The sequence below is a fragment of the Humulus lupulus genome, chromosome 4, assembly GCF_963169125.1.
Source record: "Humulus lupulus chromosome 4, drHumLupu1.1, whole genome shotgun sequence".
Lineage (NCBI taxonomy): Eukaryota > Viridiplantae > Streptophyta > Magnoliopsida > Rosales > Cannabaceae > Humulus > Humulus lupulus.
In genome coordinates, this window is record NC_084796.1 from 134,563,391 (window position 1) to 134,585,039 (window position 21,649).

Consider the following 21,649-nt stretch of genomic DNA (forward strand, 5'->3'; position numbering starts at 1 on the left):
TGGACTAGGGGACTGTGCTCGGGACATCGGTGCTTGGAAAGCTCGGGATACAGTTAAGAAAACTACTGTTCCCATAGAGCTTGAGTTGCAGGGCATGACCCTATATGATTGAGTTGCAGGGCACAACCCTATATGATTGTGTTGCAGGGCTTGACCCTATATGACTGTGTTGCAGGGCGTAGCCCTTTGATTGAATTTATATGTGTTTAAGTATCTGTTTAGTTATATTATGTGTACATATAAATGAATGAATGGAAAGAACCAGAAACGACGACGATCGGGAGTGGCGAGGGCTGGGAACAACGAATGCCGAGAAGGGCAAGGGGCCGGGAGCAGCGTTTAGCACGCGGAGTACGAGTTTCCAAGGCGAGACCCTAAAGGATACCTGGGATATCCTCACGATGTGGACCGCGAACGCAGGGCTTGGTAAGCGCCTAGGACGGCATGGCCGTATGTGTTTAGCCTGATGGTGGCTTGTTTATATGTGAAGGGTGTAATATACATATGTTATCTGCTTGTGAGGGTTTTCTTACTGGTCTTTGACTCATGGGTGCTCTATGGTGCATGTAAGGGCAAGGGGAAAGTCTACCAACCATGAGTATGGAGAGCGTGAAGCGGCGCGTACATGTTTGGCTTGCCTGGCTGCCACGGCCAGGGGTATTTTTGGGAGATGCTTGTACTAAACCTGAATTTTGTCGTTTAGTCGACTTTGATTATATTTTTGAGTTGTAAATATTTCTAAACATTATTTTGGGATCCCAAAGGTTAAACGCTTTGTAATTTTCAGTAAATGATTATTTTCAAAGTTTATGACTCTTATTATGGTTTAATTATACTTTTGTCTTAAAACCTCGATTAGCGAGTTAAATGCACGTTTAAAACTCACTTAGTAACGACTCTAAGGTAGTTGGGCGTTACAACTTGGTATCAGAGCGAGCCAAGGTTTATGGTTTCTGGAGAATGACCGAACATGTACGCTCGCTGTTAGTGACAAGCTCGACTCAGGGTTGGTTGGTAATAATTGACTTATATGTGTGAATATGTGTTTAAATGCCATGTTTGCCTGTTTATTTCATATAGAGCATGATGAATGGGTTAACAAATGCATTATGCCACGGCATGGCCCGTTGAGTGTTATATGCTATTGGTATGTTATGTGATACTGGTATGTTATGTGAATTGTTGTTTGCGGTTGACTAATGTGATTGGAAGGTGGTTTTGGATGTGGTTATCATGCCTGATGAGCGGCGTCGTTGATTGCAGGCATATTTATTGAGATGCCTCGACAATCATCGAGACTCCGCGACAATAGGGCCGAGGATGACAACCAGAGTCAGGACCCTCCACCTGCCCCAAAGAATTGGCAACAGATGTTTGTCGAAATGGAAGCAAGATTGCAACTAACAGAGGGGAAACTTCGACAGTTGAGGCAACAAGCCCCTCCACAGGTCCCTGGGTTGCCAATTCAGCAGGTTGTGGCACCAGTGCCGGTTCAACCTGTTGTGGAGAACAGGTGGGAACCTTTATATGAGAGGTTCATAAAGCAACATCCTCCCACCTTTGAGGGTGGACCAGACCCACTGCGGGCAGAGCAGTGGATGAACATGATTTCCTCTATTCTAGATTTTATGAGGGTTGAGGGAACGGGAGGGTAGCTTGTGCAAGCTACATGTTTAGAGAGGATGCCCGCATTTGGTGGGATGTAGTAGTTTAGAGAAGGAATGTGACAGTTATGACTTGGGAAGAGTTCAGGAAAAAATTTAATGAGAAATACTACAGTGTTGCAGTCCGAGCTGCAAAGGATGATGAGTTCATCAACCTGACTCAGAACCGGTTGATCGTGACAGAGTATGCTCTGAAATTTGACCGATTGGCGAAGTTTTCACCAGATTTAGTGCCAACAGATGCGGCAAGAAGAGATAGATTTGTACAGGGATTGAACATTATGATCTCTCATGATGTGAAGATCACTTTAGACCGAAAGACTACTACCTATGCTCAGGTTGTAGACAAGGCCCTTACCGCTGAGGGGGCCGAGGACCAGATTTGGAGAGAGAGCGCTGTTAGGCGCGATGCCAGGAGGATGGTGCCTCCTTTTATTGGATCCAGTCAGGGTGGTGGCTCTAGTGACCAGAAGAGGAAGGCCCCAGATTCCTTTGTTCCTCCCAGATCGGATAGGAGGGCACGGGGTGCTTCTAGTGGCCGTCAGGGCGGAAGTGACAACTGGAGGAGTTTTCCAGTGTGTCCCCGGTGCAGACGAAGACATCAGGGTGAGTGCAGGATTAGGGCCTGCTTTATCTGTGGGAGTGCCAATCATCTGAAGAAGGACTGCCCAGAAGTCTAGAAGGAGGAGTCGAAGCAGGGCGACAGTCTCGCTCTTGCCAGGGTGTTCACTTTGACTCAGACTGAGGCGGAGGCTAGCCCCTCAGTTATGACAGGTCAGATTTCTAGTGCTGGTTCTTCTTATACTGCATTGATTGATTCGAGAGCTATCCATTCATTTGTATCTGCTAGAGTGATAGATCAACTGTGTAGACCTAGTGCTTTGTATGCTAGGGGTTTTCAGACTTTGTTGCCGATTGGGGAACTAGTAGTCTCTAGGAGATGGGTTAGGCTTTACCAGTAGAAATAGATGGTAGGGAGTTGTTCGTTGATCTGATTAAGCTAGTGATGGATGACTTCAATATGATCCTAGGTATGGATTGGTTATCGAAGTATGGGGCAACGATTGACTGCAAGCGCAGGATGGTGACTTTTGAACCAGAAGGGGAGGTACCCCTTGTGTTTGTGGGGACAGTTAGTGGACCGCGAGTACCTATGATTTTAGCACTGAAGGCTAGAGCCCTAATGTAGGGAGGTTGCATAGGATTCCTAGCAAATGTTGTGGATACCTCTAGGGTTGTGTCAGTTGGATTGGGGTAGACCAGATTGGTATGTGAGTTTCCAGATTTATTTCCAGTAGATCTGCTAGGGCTGTCACCGCAGTGGGAGGTTGATTTTGTTATAGAGTTGGTACCAGGGGCGAAGCCAGTATCTAGGACACCTTACAGAATGGCTCCGACGGAGTTGAAGGAGTTGAAGATTCAGTTGCAGAAGTTACTAGATTTGGGATTCATCAGACCGAGTTTCTCGCCATGGGGTGCTCCAGTGTTGTTTGTCAAAAAGAAGGATGGATCTCTTAGGATGTGTATTGACTACAGGGAGCTGAACAAGTTGACTATTAAGAATAAGTATCCACTGCCTAGGATCAACGATTTGTTTGACTAGCTACAGGGAAGGGCAGTGTTTTCAAAGATTGATCTCCGGTCATGTTACCATCAGTTAAGGATTAAAGAAGAGGACATACCAAAGATCGCTTTCCGAACGAGGTATGGACACTATGAATTCTTTGTTATGTCCTTTGGATTAACCAATGCCCTAGCAGCATTTATGGACATGATGAATAGGGTTTTCAAGGACTATTTGGACAAGTTTGTGATTGTTTTCATTGACGACATTCTAGTGTACTCTTAGTCAGAGAAAGAGCATGAGCATCATCTACGTTTGGTGTTGCAGCGGTTAAGGGAGCATAGGTTATATGCTAAGTTCAGCAAATGTGAGTTCTGGTTACTGAAAGTTACATTTTTGGGCCATATCGTTAGTAAGGAGGGGGTTCTTGTTGACCCAAGTAAAATTGAGGCAGTGAGAGACTGGCCTAGACCGAGCAGTGTTTCTGAAGTGAGGAGTTTTCTAGGATTGGCAGGGTATTATCGGCGGTTTGTTGAGGGGTTCTCGTGGATAGCTACGCCATTGACAGAGTTGACAAAGAAGAAGACAAAGTATGTTTGTATAGAAAGATGTGAGAACAACTTCAAACAATTGAAGCCGTGACTGATCACCGCACCAATGTTGAGTTTGCCGACAGACAATGAGAAGTTCATGATTTATTGTGATGCTTCCAGATAGGGTTTAGGGTGTGTGCTAATGCAAGCTGGGAAGGTGATAGCCTATGCATTCAGACAGTTAAAGGAGTATGAGCAGAGATATCCCACACATGATCTATAATTGGAAGTGGTGGTATTCGCACTTAATATTTGGAGGCATTATCTGTATGGAGAAAAGTGCGAGATATACACCGACCATAAGAGTTTGAAGTACTTCTTTACTCAGAAGGATCTAAATATGCGCCAGAGGTGGTGGCTAGAGTTGGTTAAGGATTATGATTGTGACATCCTATACCATCCTGGGAAGGCTAATGTAGTTGCTGATGCATTGAGCCTGAAAGGCCCAAGAAAACTATTCAGTTCGAGGCATATTTCTGATAAGCTAGCCGAGGAGATGACTAAAGCAGGTATAGAGTTGGTGGTTGGTCGGTTAGCCAACATCACTCTTCAGTCTATGCTCCTTGAGAGGATCAAGGAAGCACAGGAGAATGATTTCCAGTTGAAGGGTCACAGGGAGAACGTCTTACTTAGAGTGGCTAAGGAGTTCTCTATCTCAAAGATGGGGTTACTGAGGTACAAGGGTCAGATCTGTGTTTCGATGGATTCTGATATCCGGCAGGAGATCTTAGATGAATTGCATACAACTCCCTATTCCTTACATCCAGGTACGACGAAGATGTACCAAGATCTGAGAGCCTTGTATTGGTGGTCGAGCATGAAGAGGGATGTGGTGGATTATGTGTCCAAGTGCTTAACTTGTCAGCAGGTCAAGGCTGAACATCAGAGGCCAGCAGGGTTGCTGCAGCGTCTAGGGATTCCAGAGTGGAAGTGGGAGGATATCACCATGGACTTTGTGGTTGGTTTGTCGAAGACCATGGGACAACATGATTCGGTGTGGGTGAATGTGGATATGTATACCAAGTCCGGCCACTTTTTACCTGTCAGGACGACTTACACTGTGGAACAGTATGCTGAGATATATGTGAAAGAAATTGTTCGACTTCATGGGGCTCTGAGGTCGATAGTTTCCGACAGAGATCCCACCTTCACCTCCAAGTTTTGGAAGAGTCTGCAGAAGGCTATGGGCATGCAATTACGGTTTAGTACGCTTATCATCCTCAGATAGATGGAAAGTCTGAGAGGATGATTCAGATATTGGAGGACATGTTGGGAGCCTGTGTACTAGATTTTGGTGGGTCTTGGAGTAAATATCTCCCTTTGATTGAATTCTCGTACAACAACAGTTATCAGGCGACTATCGGAGTGGCCCCGAATGAGATGCTTTATGGGAGAAAGTGTAGATCACCTATCCATTGGGATGAGACAGGTGAGAGGAGGTACTTAGGTCCTGAGATGGTTCAGAGGACCAATGAGGCAGTTGAGAAGATTAGAGCTCGAATGCTCGCCTCCCAGAGTCCCCAGAAGAGTTACTTAGACCTGAAATGCAGGAGCGTGGGATTTCAGGGTGGTGACCATGTGTTCCTTAAGGTTTCACCTTTGAGGGGAGTGAAACGGTTTGGTGTTCGGGGCAAGTTGAGCCCTAGGTTTGTTGGCCCCTTAGAGATTCTGGAATGGGTTGGAAAGGTAGCTTATAGATTGGCGATGCCTCCAGCCTTATTGGGGGTTCATGATGTGTTTCACGTGTCCATGCTCCGAAAGTACGTGTCTGATTCGACGCATATACTGAGTTATGAGAATTTGGAGCTGGACCAGGATTTGTCACATGAAGAGAGGCCGGTTCAGATTCTTGACCGGAAGGATAAAGTCTTGCGAAGCAAGACCATGGCCTTAGTGAAAGTGTTGTGGAGGAACATCAAGGTTGAGGAGGCGACGTGGGAACTTGAGTCAGAAATGCGGGAGCGGTATCCCGAGTTGTTCAGGTAATTTCGAGGACGAAATTTCTGTAAGGAGGGGATAGTTGTAATGACCCAAAATTTGCTAATAAGGTTTAGGGCATTGATTAGCGTTCCTGGAGGGCAATAAGTGATTTATTGTTATAATGTGTGAACTTGCTTGAATATTTGATTAGTGATCCATGTTAAGGTGAATTAAATCTGCATGTGGGCCCTGTTTGGTTACTAGGGGCATGTTTGTAATTCTAGCTTGTTGAGGGCATAAATGTGATAATTTTAATAATTGTGATATATTTGTGTTGCACGATCCAAGACAGTCCTAGGGAGCGATTAGCTAGAAAGTCACAACGGGGTCGAATACCTGACTCGGGGCGAGTCAAGGGGTATTTCGGGTATTAGGTATTTTATTGGGTTATCGGGTTATGGAAATAAATATTTGGAGATATATATGAAGATAGAATGTTTAGAAGGGAATATTGGGGAAATTTACCATTTTCCCCTCGGGGACGTTTTTGGTACCCCGAGCCTTGAGGTAACCTTAGAGGCTAAGTAAATAAAACAAAAAACAAAGGAGTACTCAGGAACTTGGAGAAACCGACCCAAAGACACACTCTTCTCTCTCTTTATTTTCCCTAAGTCTTAGCAAGGGAAATTTTGGTGAAAACTAATCAAGACTAAGGAATTTCAGGTGGGATTTTGGGAGCTAGAGGCTTGGAGCTTAGAGAACTGATTTAGGGATTCACTTCTGTCCAAGGTAAGCTTTTTAATAGGTTGAGTTGTGTTGATTAGTAGCTGGTTTTCTACTGAAATGTTAGAGTTTTGCATGTGTGTTGGGTGAAGGATCGTTCTTGAGATTTGATGAGGTTCTGAGCTAGTTCTTTGTTAGGTTTTGTTACTGAAAACATAGTAGAGCTTCTAAGATTAAGGGTATGGGTTGTTGGTTTGATTTTGGGGTTAATTGAATTGGTTTTTGTGGTATAAATGGTGAGTTTTCCTCGGCTTGAGGGGTCGGACCGCGGCGTCGTTCTTGCTGAGCCGCGGCCCCTTAGAACATAGGGGCGTCTGGAAATGGAGGCACACCGCAGCGCGTGTAGGCTGAAATGAGGCAGGGCCTCGGGTTGAGCTGGGGGCCACGACATGAGTTTTTACGGCCGCGACGCTTAGTGCATTTTTGGGCTTTAAAGTGGTTTTAGGCTCGGGAATTTAATAGTTAATGTTCGGGATGGATTTTATCACCCGGATTGATAGAATTAAATGTTTCAGAGACTAGAATTATGACCCAAGGTTATTTAATGGATTAGAACTTGATGGATGGTTATTGTTGATGCATTGTGACTGGGGTTTCTGCGAGGTTCGAACTAGGGGACTATGCTTGGGACATCAGTGCTTGGAAAGCTCGGGCCACAGGTAAGAAAACTACTGTTCCCATAAGGCTTGAGGTGCAGGGCACGACCCTATATGATTGAGTTGCAGAGCACGATCCTATATGATTGTGTTGCAGGGCTCGACCCTATATGACTGCGTTGCAGGGCGTAGCCCTTTGATTGAATTTATATGTGTTTAAGTATTTGTTTAGTTATATTATGTGTACATATAAATGAATGAACGGTAAGAGCCGGGAATGGTGACGGCTAGAAGCGTCGAGGGCCGGGAACGACGAAGGCCGAGAAGGGCAAGGGGCCGGGAGCAGCGTTTAGCACGCGGAGTGCGAGTTGCCAGGGTGAGACCCTAAAGGATACCTAAGATATCCTCACGGTGTGGATCGCAAACCCAGGGCCTGGTAAGCGCTTGGGACGGTATGGCCGTATGTGTTTAGCTTGATGGTGGCTTGTTTATATGTTAAGTGTGTAATATACATATGTTATCTGCTTGTGAGGGTTTTCTTGCTGGGCTTCGGCTCACGAGTACTCTATGGTGCAGGTAAGGGCAAGGGGAAAGTCGACCAACCATGAGTACGGAGAGCGTGAAGCGGCGCGTACATGTTTGGCCTGCCTGGCTGCCACGGCCAGGGGTATTATTGGGAGATGGTTGTACTAAACCTGATTTTTGTCGTTTAGCCGACTCTGATTATATTTTTGAGTTGTAAATATTTCCAAACAGTATTTTGGGATCCCAAAGGTTAAACGCTTTGTAATTTTCAGTAAATGATTATTTTCAAAGCTTATGACTTTGATTATGGTTTAATTACACTTTTGTCTTGAAACCTCGATTAGCGAGTTAAATGCACGTTTAAAACCCACTTAGTAACGACTCTAAGGCAGTAGGGCATTACAGACTACCTTCTCTTTCTCTGTAGTTCCAATGAAATCAAAGATTCTTTCCAAAATACTAATCCATTCCTCTGCCATTGAAGGGTCACTACTCCCCTCGAATATAGGTGGATTCTGGTTGCCGAACCTTTCTGATATAAGTTTTGCTCAAGTAGCTCTTGGTGCTTCTACTGGCTGTACATGTTGCTCAATGATAACCTGCGGGCCAAGGTTCTGTTCTTCATTGTTTTTAGGTGGTACTTCGTTGTTTTGAGCATTATTGGGTGGCATGGGGAGTCGTCCCAAAAGGGTGTTAAACCTTTCTGCTTGGAGGGCATCAGTGTCCTCCTATCTCTTTTGCTCTCTTTCAATTTGTTCTTCTTGCGTCTCCACTAGCCTTTGTAGATGATTCATCTCCTCGGCTATCTCGCGAACTCTAGCAGCTTGGTTTGGAGCTTTAGCGGTAGACGCGTTCTGAGCTCTATCAGCAATTACGGCTTGACCTTGGCCAACAACACCCCTTCCTCTTTGAGCTTTTGTCCTTGCCATTTGTTTGATTTCAAATCAAAAGCTCCTAAGCGCATAAGGATGAGAAGTTAATATCGACACAAATTGTTAATTAACCTAATTTAGCACTCCAAACATATCAAGCATAATAAGCAATCAACACTTTTTTTTTTTAAAAGTTAGCAACTTCATTTGATAACCTATACCATATACAACAATGTTTTAAGTTTGGGTTGGCCAGTCTAAGGGATTTACAAAATTAGCCAAAAAAATGGACTTATATCCCTGATAGACCAGTTACTAATTTCCTTAATCATATACAAGGAAGGCACATATTTCAAAAGTAGGTGGGTTTCTAACACCTAAGAAGCTCCTAACACCTTGTCGGTGTCGCTGTCAGCGGCCATATAAGGACCTCCATCTGGATCATCCTTGGGATCTTCCTCAGTTTAGTCCATCAGCTCCTCATAAGAATTTTTTTTTCCCGCTGCCGAGTTCATCGTCAGCCACTTCCTCCACTGGCAGGTTCTCAGCTACAACTACACTAAAGTCCTACAAACTAGTAGGTTTGCAAGGTCTTTACAAAAAGTATCAACAAGACCTCACAACATAACCTAATCTAAGTTGTCCATCAACATATCCAGCTCTATGTCGGTATCCTTGTTACACTACTCGGGATCCTCCTCTGGCTCTACTGAAGACTTCCATCATGTACTGTATACATTGCCAAATGGCACACCAATGTCATCATTCATACTCGAAGTGGCGAGGAATTATCATTGTTAAATAGTCTATAGAAAATCGATTCTAGGTGAAGGGATCATGGGTAGTTTTCCTATCATAGGGTCACCTATCTCAGGTATATCGACCAGAACCTACAATTTATAGAATGACGGTAAATAAAACGAAAACAACACACTAAAGGAAGAGACAGTACTTACAGCGAGTGCCGGTCTATGTTTGTGAAATGTACATGTGGGTTGTCTACAGAACCGGCTCAACTTGAGCTCTGATACAAACTGTAACGACCCAGATTTTCAAGACTTGATAATGCAGAAATATAAATGTTTTCATTTAACAAAAAGTTTCAAAACCCGTATAAAAAAACTTTTTAAAAGGTCGTACAGCCATACTTAACATTTAATTACAAACATATTTTATAAATAGTAGAGTGAGCCGATTTTATAAATACTTAACATCGTCACCTCTTGGCCACTTGTCGTGGTAATGAGCCAGACATAATAAAATCAAGCAGTGTGACGGGAATCAGCCGTCTAGGATATGATGGATATCTACCGTTTATATTTTCTAAATCATTACTCACTAGACTAATGTCTCTAACAAACTTTCTACGACAGTGTATATATGTGCATGTGTCCCTATACTAATACACAATACAATAATTATTTCATGTTGCAGCCACACAATATAAGTTGACTTACTTGGAGTCCTTAGCACTCAGTAGGTTTTCACTCTCCAACGTTCAGTCCAGTTACGCTTAGCCAATACTGTGGTTATCCATACAGTATACTTGGATTAATTATGGCACTCATAATTTATTATTATTATTTTGGGTAGTTTGGTCATTTTAATAAAAATCATTTGTAAGTATTTATGATCCTTATTTGGTTTTAAACCCATTAAGGAAATTCATACAAAATATTTGAGACTAAACCCTAAGTCTCGGGGAGACCTATCCTATGGTCTCGATACCTAGGCTCGGCCATCACAATAGTATTTTCCCACAATCCGCTAAAAATCTTATTTTTTAAAGGTATCGCTATTAACCCGCACTTTCGACAAGTCGGTTAAAATATGTAAGATTTTAGTCGGTATTATATCCAGAAAATACTAATAAATTCCTTAATTATTTTTAAAGAAAATAAACTCTTAATTTTCCTTTTATTTTTCTTAAGATTTTAACCTCTAAAAACCGTTTTAAGAAAATTGCCTAATTTGTCTTAATTAGGAAAACTGTTAAAAATTTCCCTTCTTGACTAGTTAATTTTTTTACTTACTAGAAAAATGATTCACTTAATTATTTTCTCAAAATATAGGGTTTTAAACCCTCTTTTAATTTATTAACTATTAATAAATTAAATCTTTTGTTTTTAAAAAGAATAAAAATTCTTTAAGAAAAATAATTCACACTATAATCAAAGTGGTAATTTTAGTGAAAATATGTTTTCAAGACTGACCAAGTTTTTATCTTGCAATAAGTAAAATTTGACTTTTACCTTAATGTTTCCAAAATTTGACACTTAATAACTTTCAAACCGTTCAGTATTTTCTTACCAACTTTTACAGTGGAATACTAGGTTATGCCAATAATTTTTCCTAAAAAATTTAGAAAAAAACTGGGTTCATTTGCCTTATACAGTGGATTTCCAAACTTGATCCCGAAATTAAGAATATGAAAAAATAGTTTTTATCTAAACTTTGAAATAGCAAAACTCACTCATTTTTAAATATTTTTGAGTGTTTCAAAAGCTCAATCTTATGTACTCAATCTCAAAAATATCACAGTACAATTAAATTTTACAAAATCAATATACAGTGGATGCTAGATCCCTTGGAAATCATAGATCAAAACATGTATTTTGTTTTAAGGTTTCCTACAAAACCCTTGTGGATTTTGGTCCCTATTTTCAAAAATCAATACACAAGCATCATAAAAATTATAAAACAACTACCATATCCTTATTACATCACCAATAAGAAAATGTAAGCATTAATTATACAAAATAATGCTTAAAACTAAAAATCATACAATAACAACCATAAAAGTAAACTTTTTACCTCTTTGGTGTTCTTGCTTGCGGTGTGGATCTTCCTACTAGCTTTGCCTCCTTCAAAACCTTTTAAGAACCCTAATCAACTCCCCCCAACAACATAGATAATTAGCTATTTGAATCTCTATGAATAAAACTTTACAAAGGTCTAGATTATTGAAACTTTACCTTAGGGAAAACCTTTCCTAGACCAAGCTTAGCTTCCAAGTCTCCTTAGTGTTCTTGAGGTTGAAGGTGGAGAGAAAACTTTGAGAGAGTTTTCAAAAAAAGATGATAGTGAAATGAGAGAGAGGTGTGGTCGGTTGGGGAGGGTTAGAAGAGTTTATCAAACTCTAAACTTCCTAAAAACACTTAAGTGCTTTACTACCCACTTGCCCACTTGACATTATCCCTAATTTTTAAATAAATGGGATTAAACTTAATCAAAATCTTGTCATCCCCCTTTAATTCTTCACATGGCCTGCCACCTCATCCTATATATATCCATTTATATATATATATATATTTGTAAAGGTGAATCAATATTTCATAAGAAGAAAATTCCAAATCGACTTTTGATACCTTTTTCACTCTTATTAAGTTTTAATCACAAAACTTAACATTAAATAATTAAATTAAATGTCTCACACATTTAATTTAATTAATCACACTATAAAATTTAACCTAAGGTCCATTCATGGAATAAAATTCCCCATTTCGGTAAAATTAAACATTTAACATAAAATGCCCTAAAATTTTAGGTTTATTATTTTTGACCAAATTTTAATTTTTATGAATGTATTTTATGCCAAAAATATATTTGCCATAGATTTTTATTTTGTTTTCTGAGATTTTTTTTTACCTGATCAGGGTTTTTGTGTCGGTCTAGGACCGAAAGTCTTATCATGACTTTTAAATCACAAAATTCATAATTTGGCTAGCAATAACTAATGGAATAATTTCCAAACAAAATATAATATTATTTAAAATAATATTCTTAACCCGGGGAAAAAATCTCGACCCGAGTCGTTTAAAGGTACCCGAAAACGTAGGACGTTACACTGCCAACACTCATTTTACCATCATGTTGGCGATCTGAACATCCATGAACAGAGGTTCTGAGTGGGGAAGTCAAACACGCTGAGTGTCTAGCTCAGAGAAAGTTATTGATTCTTCCTCAGTTATTGATTCTTTTTTGGGATTTCGCTCCTCGACATTTAGCATTTCGATGTACTAATCGTGACGTAGGGCTCTGGCATATCTCTCCCTTGCCTTACAACTGTCACCTAATATATGTGGTCCTCCGCAGATGGTCAACAATGTACCAGCGACCGGAGTTGGCTATAGATGAGGCGAGCGTTCGCGTACAAGCGCCTGCTCGTTGCCTCCTTGAGCCTCCTGCTGAGAACATCCACTTTTTCGTACATACCTCCTTAGATGTCCTTGTCGTATAAGGAACTCGATCTCATCCTTGAGCTGGCTACCTCGTTGGTGTCATGGCCATAGTCGTTGTGAAAATGACAAAACTTGGTCATGTCCATTTTGGAGATATCTTTTCTAATCGGGGCTGGCCGCCTAAAGGGAACAGTTGTATGACTGGCCTGATATACTTTAGCTCAGCTATCGACCAGGGCAGTGTAATTGGTGAACCTTGGTTCATACCTGTTCTGTTTGGGGCGCTTGCTATCAGATCTTGCGGTTCAATGTTCGCTCTTTTTCTCCCATTTTTTTCATTACCTTTGCCGTTGTCATTGAATTTACCAGACCCATTGGCGGCTTTGGTGGGGTCTTCTTTCTTGCCCTGGTTGTCCGTAGGAGACTTTCCTTCATTGGCGATAGCCTCCTCGAGCTTGATATATTTGTCTGCTAGATCCAAAAATTCCCGAGTGATCTTGATTCCATTCTTTTGCAAACTACTCTAGAGGGGAAAATGGCATCGTACTCCAGCCGTGAGTGCCATCATCTTTCCCTCATCTCCAATAGTTTTGGCCCTAGCATCTACTCGCATGAATCACTGGATATACCCTTTTAGGATTTCTTCCCCCTTCTGTCGAATGTTGACCAGCTGATTGGCCTCTGTTGGGTGTATTCGACCAGCATAGAACTATCCATAAAAATCCTTTACGAACATCTCCCAAGACACTATACTGGCTGGAGGGAACTTGAAATAACACTCTTGAGCAAATTCAGATAAAGTGGCAAGAAAGATCCTGCCCCTCCTGTATCTCAAATTTTTTCACGTGAGATACATGATCTTCCCCTCCTGTGAAGTTGGGTAGTATAGGCATCTTGAATTTGCTTGGAGTCTCTGCCACAACAATTCTATGAACAAAAGGAGTGCCCTTTCTCTGATTAAATTCTAGATGGGACGCTCTGTTCCAAACCAGTTGTTGCACGACCTGATTCAATGCATCTATTTGGACTTGTGGAACATCTGGTATTGCTGGAGCAACTACAGCTGGGGGGAAATACTCATCATGTCTTTCCTTTTGATTATTGAGTACATCCCTCAGGTCTTCATCTTTACGCCTTTGCTTGCTTGCAACTAGTCGGTCAAAGACATTGGACTGATTAGGTTGTCCCCCCATCATTTTGGCTTATCGGTTGGTTCTCCATTGGTGGAGGGTTTTGTCGTTCGCCCCTCTCTTCCTGTTGTCGGCCAGCGTTCCTCCTGCCAGAGTTTGCCTCATTATAATCATGGCCATCTCTGAATTATGACCTATGAGTGTGCGACCTACTGTTCACACTGTTTCCCTCTCTCCCTACTGGTATGTCTCGATAGACAGGGGGAGGCTTGCTTTAGTCGGTAGGTCCTCTGACATTACTATGTCGTGGGGGACCTCTGACCGCAGAGCCTGAATCCACCTGTCTTCTACATCCTGATGGACGTTGTCCCCTGCTAGGAGGATTTTTCTCCCCAGCCGTCTAGTGTTTAGGGCTTTGAGGATGTTGCCTGACCCTATTCTGCCTTTGCTGCTGAGTGTTATCTCGACCAGCTCGAGAGGGTGGTTTCTACTCAGGATTTTGAACTGATCCCTCATGTTGAGCAGTGGGATGTTGCTCTAGTCCTTGAGGATTCCTTGGTTGTGGCAGATTGTGGGGATGCTATGAATGTGGATTTTGTTGAGGGTGAGTGATGGGTGGCTGATTCGGTAGGGAGGCAGGTGTAGGTTGTCCTCGTGCCAATTGAATGGCCGCTTCTAAAGCCGCAGTGGCATCTCTCTGTCAGCAGTCCATGTCAGCTTGTCGCTCATCCAGTTCTTGGTGCTGCCGGTCAATCTCCCATTGCTGCAGCACCATCGTCTCAGTCACATTCTCTTGATTAGCTCTCAGACTAGCTACTTCCTCTTGCAATACAATCAAGTTGTTCCCAAGGTTTCAGCATCCATCCCCTCCTCTTCTAGTTCTACCTGTGGCTCATTTTCCGCTACATCTTGTGGAGGAGGTTGATTTGGCATATTTCCAGAAGCTTGCCCCACTTTCTTGGTTGTTTTTGCCATTGATTTTCTTGAAGGTTTTGAGATCAGCTCTCAATGAAAGCACCAAAATGTTGACTGATGATTTAGCCAACGACACGGAGTCACCAAAATGATAAATATTTGTAAGCTGAATGCAAGAACTAAACGACACCAGGAATTATAGTGGTTTGACCCCAGATATTGGTAATAACCTACTTCCACTTAGTGTTTTTATTGATGTATTATGAAACCTGCAATCAGCAAACTAGGGTTTACTGAGTTTCACAAACTCTAAAAAAGGATACAAAAGTTTGTGTATAGAAAACACTGATTCAATCTGAATACAAATTATTGCCCCCTTTTCAATGAGTCCCTTGAGTCCTATTTATAGACTCAAGGACATACATATGGGCCAATGGGCCATGCCTACATTTTGTTTCAACAATAACATAAATCATAAAAAAATAGGGACAAATATCTTAGAAATATCTATCTTATAACTGTATTTGAACTCTTGCTTCGTTACCACGATCAGACCTGGTTTCATATGTCAACATGTTTTTTGCCGTATTGTTCAGCATCTTTCTTAAATCCATTGAGCAACTTCTCTTCTGGTTGCTGGTCGACCTGGATGTAATAACTAAATAATCACGTGCAACCCACGTGCACACTAATCTTGCCACGTCAGCAAGTAAGTATTTTTTAGGGCAAACACCCAATATTCCCTCCTAAACTCACTAACTTCAAATATATCTCCAGTTATTCATTTCCATAACCTGACAACCCAATTAAATGTCTAATATCCAAAATACCCTTGACTCACTCCAAGTCGGGTATTGGGTCTCGTTGTGACTTTCCCGCTAAGTTGCTCCCTAGGATCGCCTCGTGCCGAGTAACCCAAATAAACCCATATAATAATGTTGTCTCTCACATATATCACATATATGCACATAAATATATAATTATGCCCGCAACGGACCAAATTATCATAATTTCCCTTCTAATAAGAAACAGGCCCACATGCACATCTAATATTTTTAAACATGCACAACTAGTCATATTATCACATAATCAACATAATTACAATTAAATATAGAAAATAAGAACAAAACTCCATATGTTTCCATCCTGGCCCCCTAATCAAGGCCCTAAGCCTAGTTAGGTAATTTTGGGATGTTACAACTATCCCCTCCTTACAAAAATTTCATCCTCGAAATTTTACCTGAATAGCTCGGGATACTGAGTTTGCATATCCGCCTCCAGTTCCCAGGTCGCCTCCTCGACCTTGCTGTTCCTCCATAGCACCTTAACTAAAGGTATAGTCTTGTTCCTCATGACCTTGTCCTTACTGTTTATAATCTGAACTCATTGTTCTTCATAGGACAAGTCTGCCTCCAGTTCCAGATCCTCATAACTCAGTACATGAGTTTCATCTGACACATACTTCCTCAACATGGAAATATGGAATACATTATGCGCACTAGTCAGTGCAGGGGGTAAGGTCAATCTGTAGGCCACCTGCTCGATCCTCTCCAGGATCAAAAATGGTCCCACAAACCTAGGGCTCAGCTTGCCCTTCTTCCCGAACCTCTTCACCCCTCTCAGAGGTGAAACCCTAAGGAAGACATAGTCTCCCACCTAGAACTCAACGTTCCTCCGCCTCGGGTCTGAATAGCTCTTCTGTCTACTCTGAGATGCGAGCATTCGAGCTCTAATATTTTCAATAGCCTTAGTTGTCCTCTGAACTACATCAGGACCTAAATATTTCCTCTCACCCATCTCATCCCAGTGAATGGGCGATCTACACTTCCTACCGTACAATATCTCACAAGGTGCCACCCCAATGGTAGACTAGTAGCTGTTGTTATAACAAAATTCTATCAGAGGCAAATATTTACTCCAGGACCCTTCAAAGTCCAACAAAACATGCTCTCAGCATGTCCTTCGATATTTGGATAGTCCTCTCAGATTGACCATCGGTCTGAGGATGATAAACTTTTCTGAACTTCAGCTGTGTACCCATCGCCCTCTGCACACTTCCCCAAAACTTGGAAGTAAAGATAGGGTCCCTATCAGACACGATAGACCTCGGAGTTCCATGAAGGTGAACTATCTCTCTCACATAGAGATCTGCATACTGGTCAACCGTGTAATTCGTCCTCACTGGTATAAAATGAGCTGATTTCGTATATCGATCCACAATGACCAAAATAGAATCATGTTGGCCCACTGTCCTTGGCAACCCTACCACGAAATCCATCTTGATATCCTCCCATTTCCACTCTGGGATATCCAGAGGCTGTAATAACCCTACCAGCCTCTGATGCTCAGCCTTGACCTGTTGACAAGTCAGGCACCTTGCCACATATTCAGTCACATCCCTCTTCATCCCAGGCCACCAATATAAAGCTTTCAGATCCTGGTACATCTTCGTGGTGCCTGGATGAAGAGAATATGGGGTAGTATGAGATTCATCCAGAATCTCTCATCTAATCCCGGTGTCCATCGGAACGCAAATCCAATCCTTGTTCTTGACGGTAAGAACTCGTCAACTATGTTTGATCAAGAACTTTTGGAATTGTAAAAGGAGTGAACTTTAAAATCGCTAAACTTTAGGTAAACTTCCTTACGATCTCAAAAACATCAAATGTAAATGCTGGAATTATAAAACGAAGAATGGAGAGAATGTTGAATGTCACTTTTCGTTAGCAATAATTGATTACAAAATGCTTCCCCCAAAATCCTCTGTCCTCCTTTTAGATGAATGGAGGTCATATTTATAGTAGATCACTAATGACTCTTAGTACATTGTAGTCCCTGGGGACACGACTCTGCATATGAAGTTTACAGATGGTAGTGGTGCTAGGTACGTGGTTGTCGGCTCTAGTACATGCCAGGAGTGTTTTGGAGCACCTTCACTTCAGTACCTGAATGTACCTCTACCATTTGTTTGGTATGAGTGTCAGAGATTTCCTGATGAGGACCACATCAGGTACCTTACTCGTACGACCACTACTTGTCTGGCGTGTACATCATGTCTGTACTCTAACTCCTCTTGGTTTGTAGGTACATTCCGTATTTGTATGAGCTCCTCGAGCCATAAGTTTTCATCGTTGCAAGGTGCCTTATTCCCAAGGGCTTCAAGTGTTGAAATCCTTATATGTTATTCCAAGATGCCTGACAATCAAGGAACTCACAAGATGGCCCTATGAAAATGAAACAAGAGGGGCCTCTTGACCCTAAGCACATATTCTTGGTACAAAGTGTGGCTCCGTAGGCGAGGCATGTGTCTTGCGAGACCTTCGGCGCGAGACGCGACACAACTTGTGACAGGTGACCTCGAGACACCGTCGGCACCAGACACTTGGGACACCCCTGGCGCGACACCCTCGACGCTGCTTGTGATGGGTGACCTCATGAAATCCTCGGCGCGAGACACTTGGGACACTCCTAGCACGACACCCTCGGCGCCCCTTGTGATGGCTGACCTCAAGACACCTTCGACGCGAGGCCCTTGGGACTCTCCTGGCGCGATACCCTCGGCATGGGACGTTCATGACACCCTCGGTATGGGACGTTCACGACACCCTCGGCGCCCTTTATGATGGCTGACCTCAAGACATCTCTGGCGCGAGACCCTCGGGAAACCTCTGGCGTGACACCCTCGGTGCCCCTTGTGTTGGGTGACTCAGCGACATCCTTAGTGCGAGACCCTCGGGACACTCCTGGCACGACACCCTCTGCACCCCTTGTGATGGGTGACCTCGCAACATCCTCAGCGTGAGACCCTCAGGACACTATTGGTGCGACACCCTCGGTGCCCCTTGTGATGGGTGACCTCACGACACCCTCGACACGACTTCGCGACACCCTCAGCACGAGACGCTCGCAACACTCTCGGTGCCACTTGCGAGGGGTGAGCTCGCAACACCCTCGGTGCGAGACGAGGCATGTGCCTCGCGAGACCTTCAGGGTGAGGCCCCTATGCACGAGGCAAAGCTGTGGCGAGAGGCCCTACGTGCGAGATGAGGCTGTGGCGCGAGGCACATGGGTGTGTGGGTGAGACGGTGTCCGCAAGGCCCCTTGGTGCGAGACGCAGGGGCGTGTGGGCGAGTCTATCTCCATCCAAAACTTATATTTTGAGGGTCATGAGGTAGGGGCCTCGTTTAAGCAGAATTTTGGTATTCACACTTGTATCTCAATAAGCTCATACTTGACATTGTATAGTCCTTAGCTATTCCAGTTAGGACATCCGTTCTAAGTTGCCCAAACTGTGGGTCATCTAACTGCTTCTCTCCAAGAGAGTAGACTGTAAAGTGATGTTGGATAACTTGCCCATCACTAACTCAATCCCAACTCTTGTCATATCATCAGCCAATTTCCTCGATATCTGCTTGACACTATATAGTTGTCCCTGACCCTTCCGGATTAAGGCATCTGCAACCACGTTGGCTTTCCCACGGTGATAGAGGATCTCACAATCAGAATCCATTACTAGCTCTAACCAACGTCTCAGCCTCAAATTCAGATCCTTTTGAGTGAAGAAGTATTTTAAACTCTTGTGCTCAGTGTATATCTCACACTTCTCACCATAAAAGTAGTGCCGCCACACCTTCAGTGCAAAAACTACCGCTTCAAGCTTTAAGTCATGAGTGGGGTATCTAGGCTCATATTCCTTCAACTGACATGATGCATAGGCAATCACCTTCCCTGTCTGCATAAGTACACAACCTAGACCCTGCCTCGAATCATCATAGTAAACTACAAACTTATCTCGATCTGTAGGAAGGCTCTAAACCAGAGCGGTGATCAAACTCTTCTTGAGCTTCCGGAAGCTGTCTTCACACTTGTCTGACCATACAAACTTCTGACTCTTGTAGGTGAACTCTGTCAGTGATGAGGAAACCTTGGAGAACCCTTCCACAAAGCATCTATAATACCCCGCCAATCCCAAGAAACTCCTAATCTCTGAAGCATTCTTCGGTCTTGGCCAACCTCTGACCACTTCAATCTTCTCCAGATCTACCTTAATTCCATCCTTACTGACTATGTGACCTAAGAAAGTCACTTGCGGCAACCAAAACATGAATTTCTTGAACTTTGCATATAGCCTGTGTTCTCTCTATCTCTGTAGCATCTATCTGAGGTTCTGCTCGTGCTCTGTCTCTGTCCGAGAGTATATCAATATATCATCAATAAAGATGATCACAAACTAGTCTAGGTAGTCCTTGAACACCTATTCATCAAATCCATAAATGTTTTCGGGGCATTACTCAACCCAAATGACATCACTAAAAACTCATAATGCCCGTACCTGGTGCAAAAAGTTGTCTTCGGTATATCCTCCTCTTTGATCCGTAGCTAGTGATAAGAAGATCAAATATCTATCTTAGAGAGCACCGTTTTACCTTGCAACTTATCAAACAAATCATCAATCCTTGGCAGAGGATATCTGTTCTTGATAGTCAACTTGTTCAGTTCTCTGTAATCGATACACATCCTCAGAGAACCATCCTTTTTCTATACAAAGAGGACCAGTGCACCCCATGGCGAGATCTTGGGCCTAGTAAAACCCAAGTCTGCTAACTCCTGTAGTTGAACCTTTAGTTCCTTCAGCTCAGCTGGAGCCATCTTGTAAGGTGCCCTAGACACTGGATCTGTCCTTAACGCCAATTCAATTACAAACTCAATCTCCTAGTGTGGAGGTAACCCTGGCAGATCTTCTAGAAACACGTTTAGAAACTCACAGACTAATCGAGTCTGTTATACTCCCACTGGCATGACCTGAGTGGTATCCACCATGCTAGTTAAGAACCCCATCCCCCCTGGAATAGGTCTCTAGCTCTAAGCACAAATATAATAAGTATACGAGGTTGATGCACAGTGCCAATGAATCCAAATGGGTCCTCACCCTTGGGCTCAAAGGTTACCATCTTCTTCTTGCAGTCTATCATTGCCCCATACTTCTCTAACCAGTCCATACCAAGAATTATGTCAAAATCGGTCATATCTAGCTTTACCAAGTGAACTGGTAACTCACTGCCATCCAGTGTAACTGGTAGTGATCTAATCCATCTCCTGGAAACCACTAACTCCCCAGTAGGCAACATCATACCGAACCCCACAGGACAAAAGTCACATGATCTAAACAACCCATCTATAATACTACTAGCAAAAAAAGAGTGCGTAGCACCCAAATCATTGAGAACTGTATAAATGGTTCCAATACTAGAAAGCTGACCTGTAACTACCGAGGGACCAGCCTCGGCCTCTGCTTGGGTCAAGGTGAACACCTGATCTGGCGTCAGGCTATCCACCTTCTTTGGTTCCTCCTTTCTGGCTCTCAGGCAGTCTTTCTTCAAATGCCTCATACTACCACAAACAAAACAAGCCTTCGCTCGACACTCCCCAATATGGTGCGTCCTGCACCTAGCACACTCTGGGAATGCCCTCCATGTCTCACCACCACTCTGGCATCCCGTTTGAATGACCCGTGGCCTCCTATCTGGCCCTGGAGCTGAAACTCTGTCCGGAGCCACCCTCTTCTAATCACTGGGGCCTCTGCCCCTACCAAAACCTGAGAATGGAGGTCCCGACCTCCTAGAATCCCTTCTGGCTCCATTGTGACGCCAGATCTTATTCTCTGTGCTCTCAGCTATAAGCGCCCTCTCCACAGACTATGCATAGGTAGTCATTCTTGACACAGTAGTAATACAAACGTCCCAGGCTATCATAGGATGTAGCCCTTTGAAGAAACCTCTCTCTTCTAGTCCCATCAGTGGGCACTAGATCCCCGACAAACTTTGCCAACCTATCAAACTTCAAGGCGTAATCAGTCACTGTCATGTTACCCTGAAGTAATTTGCTGATCTCCTCAACCTTCGCAGC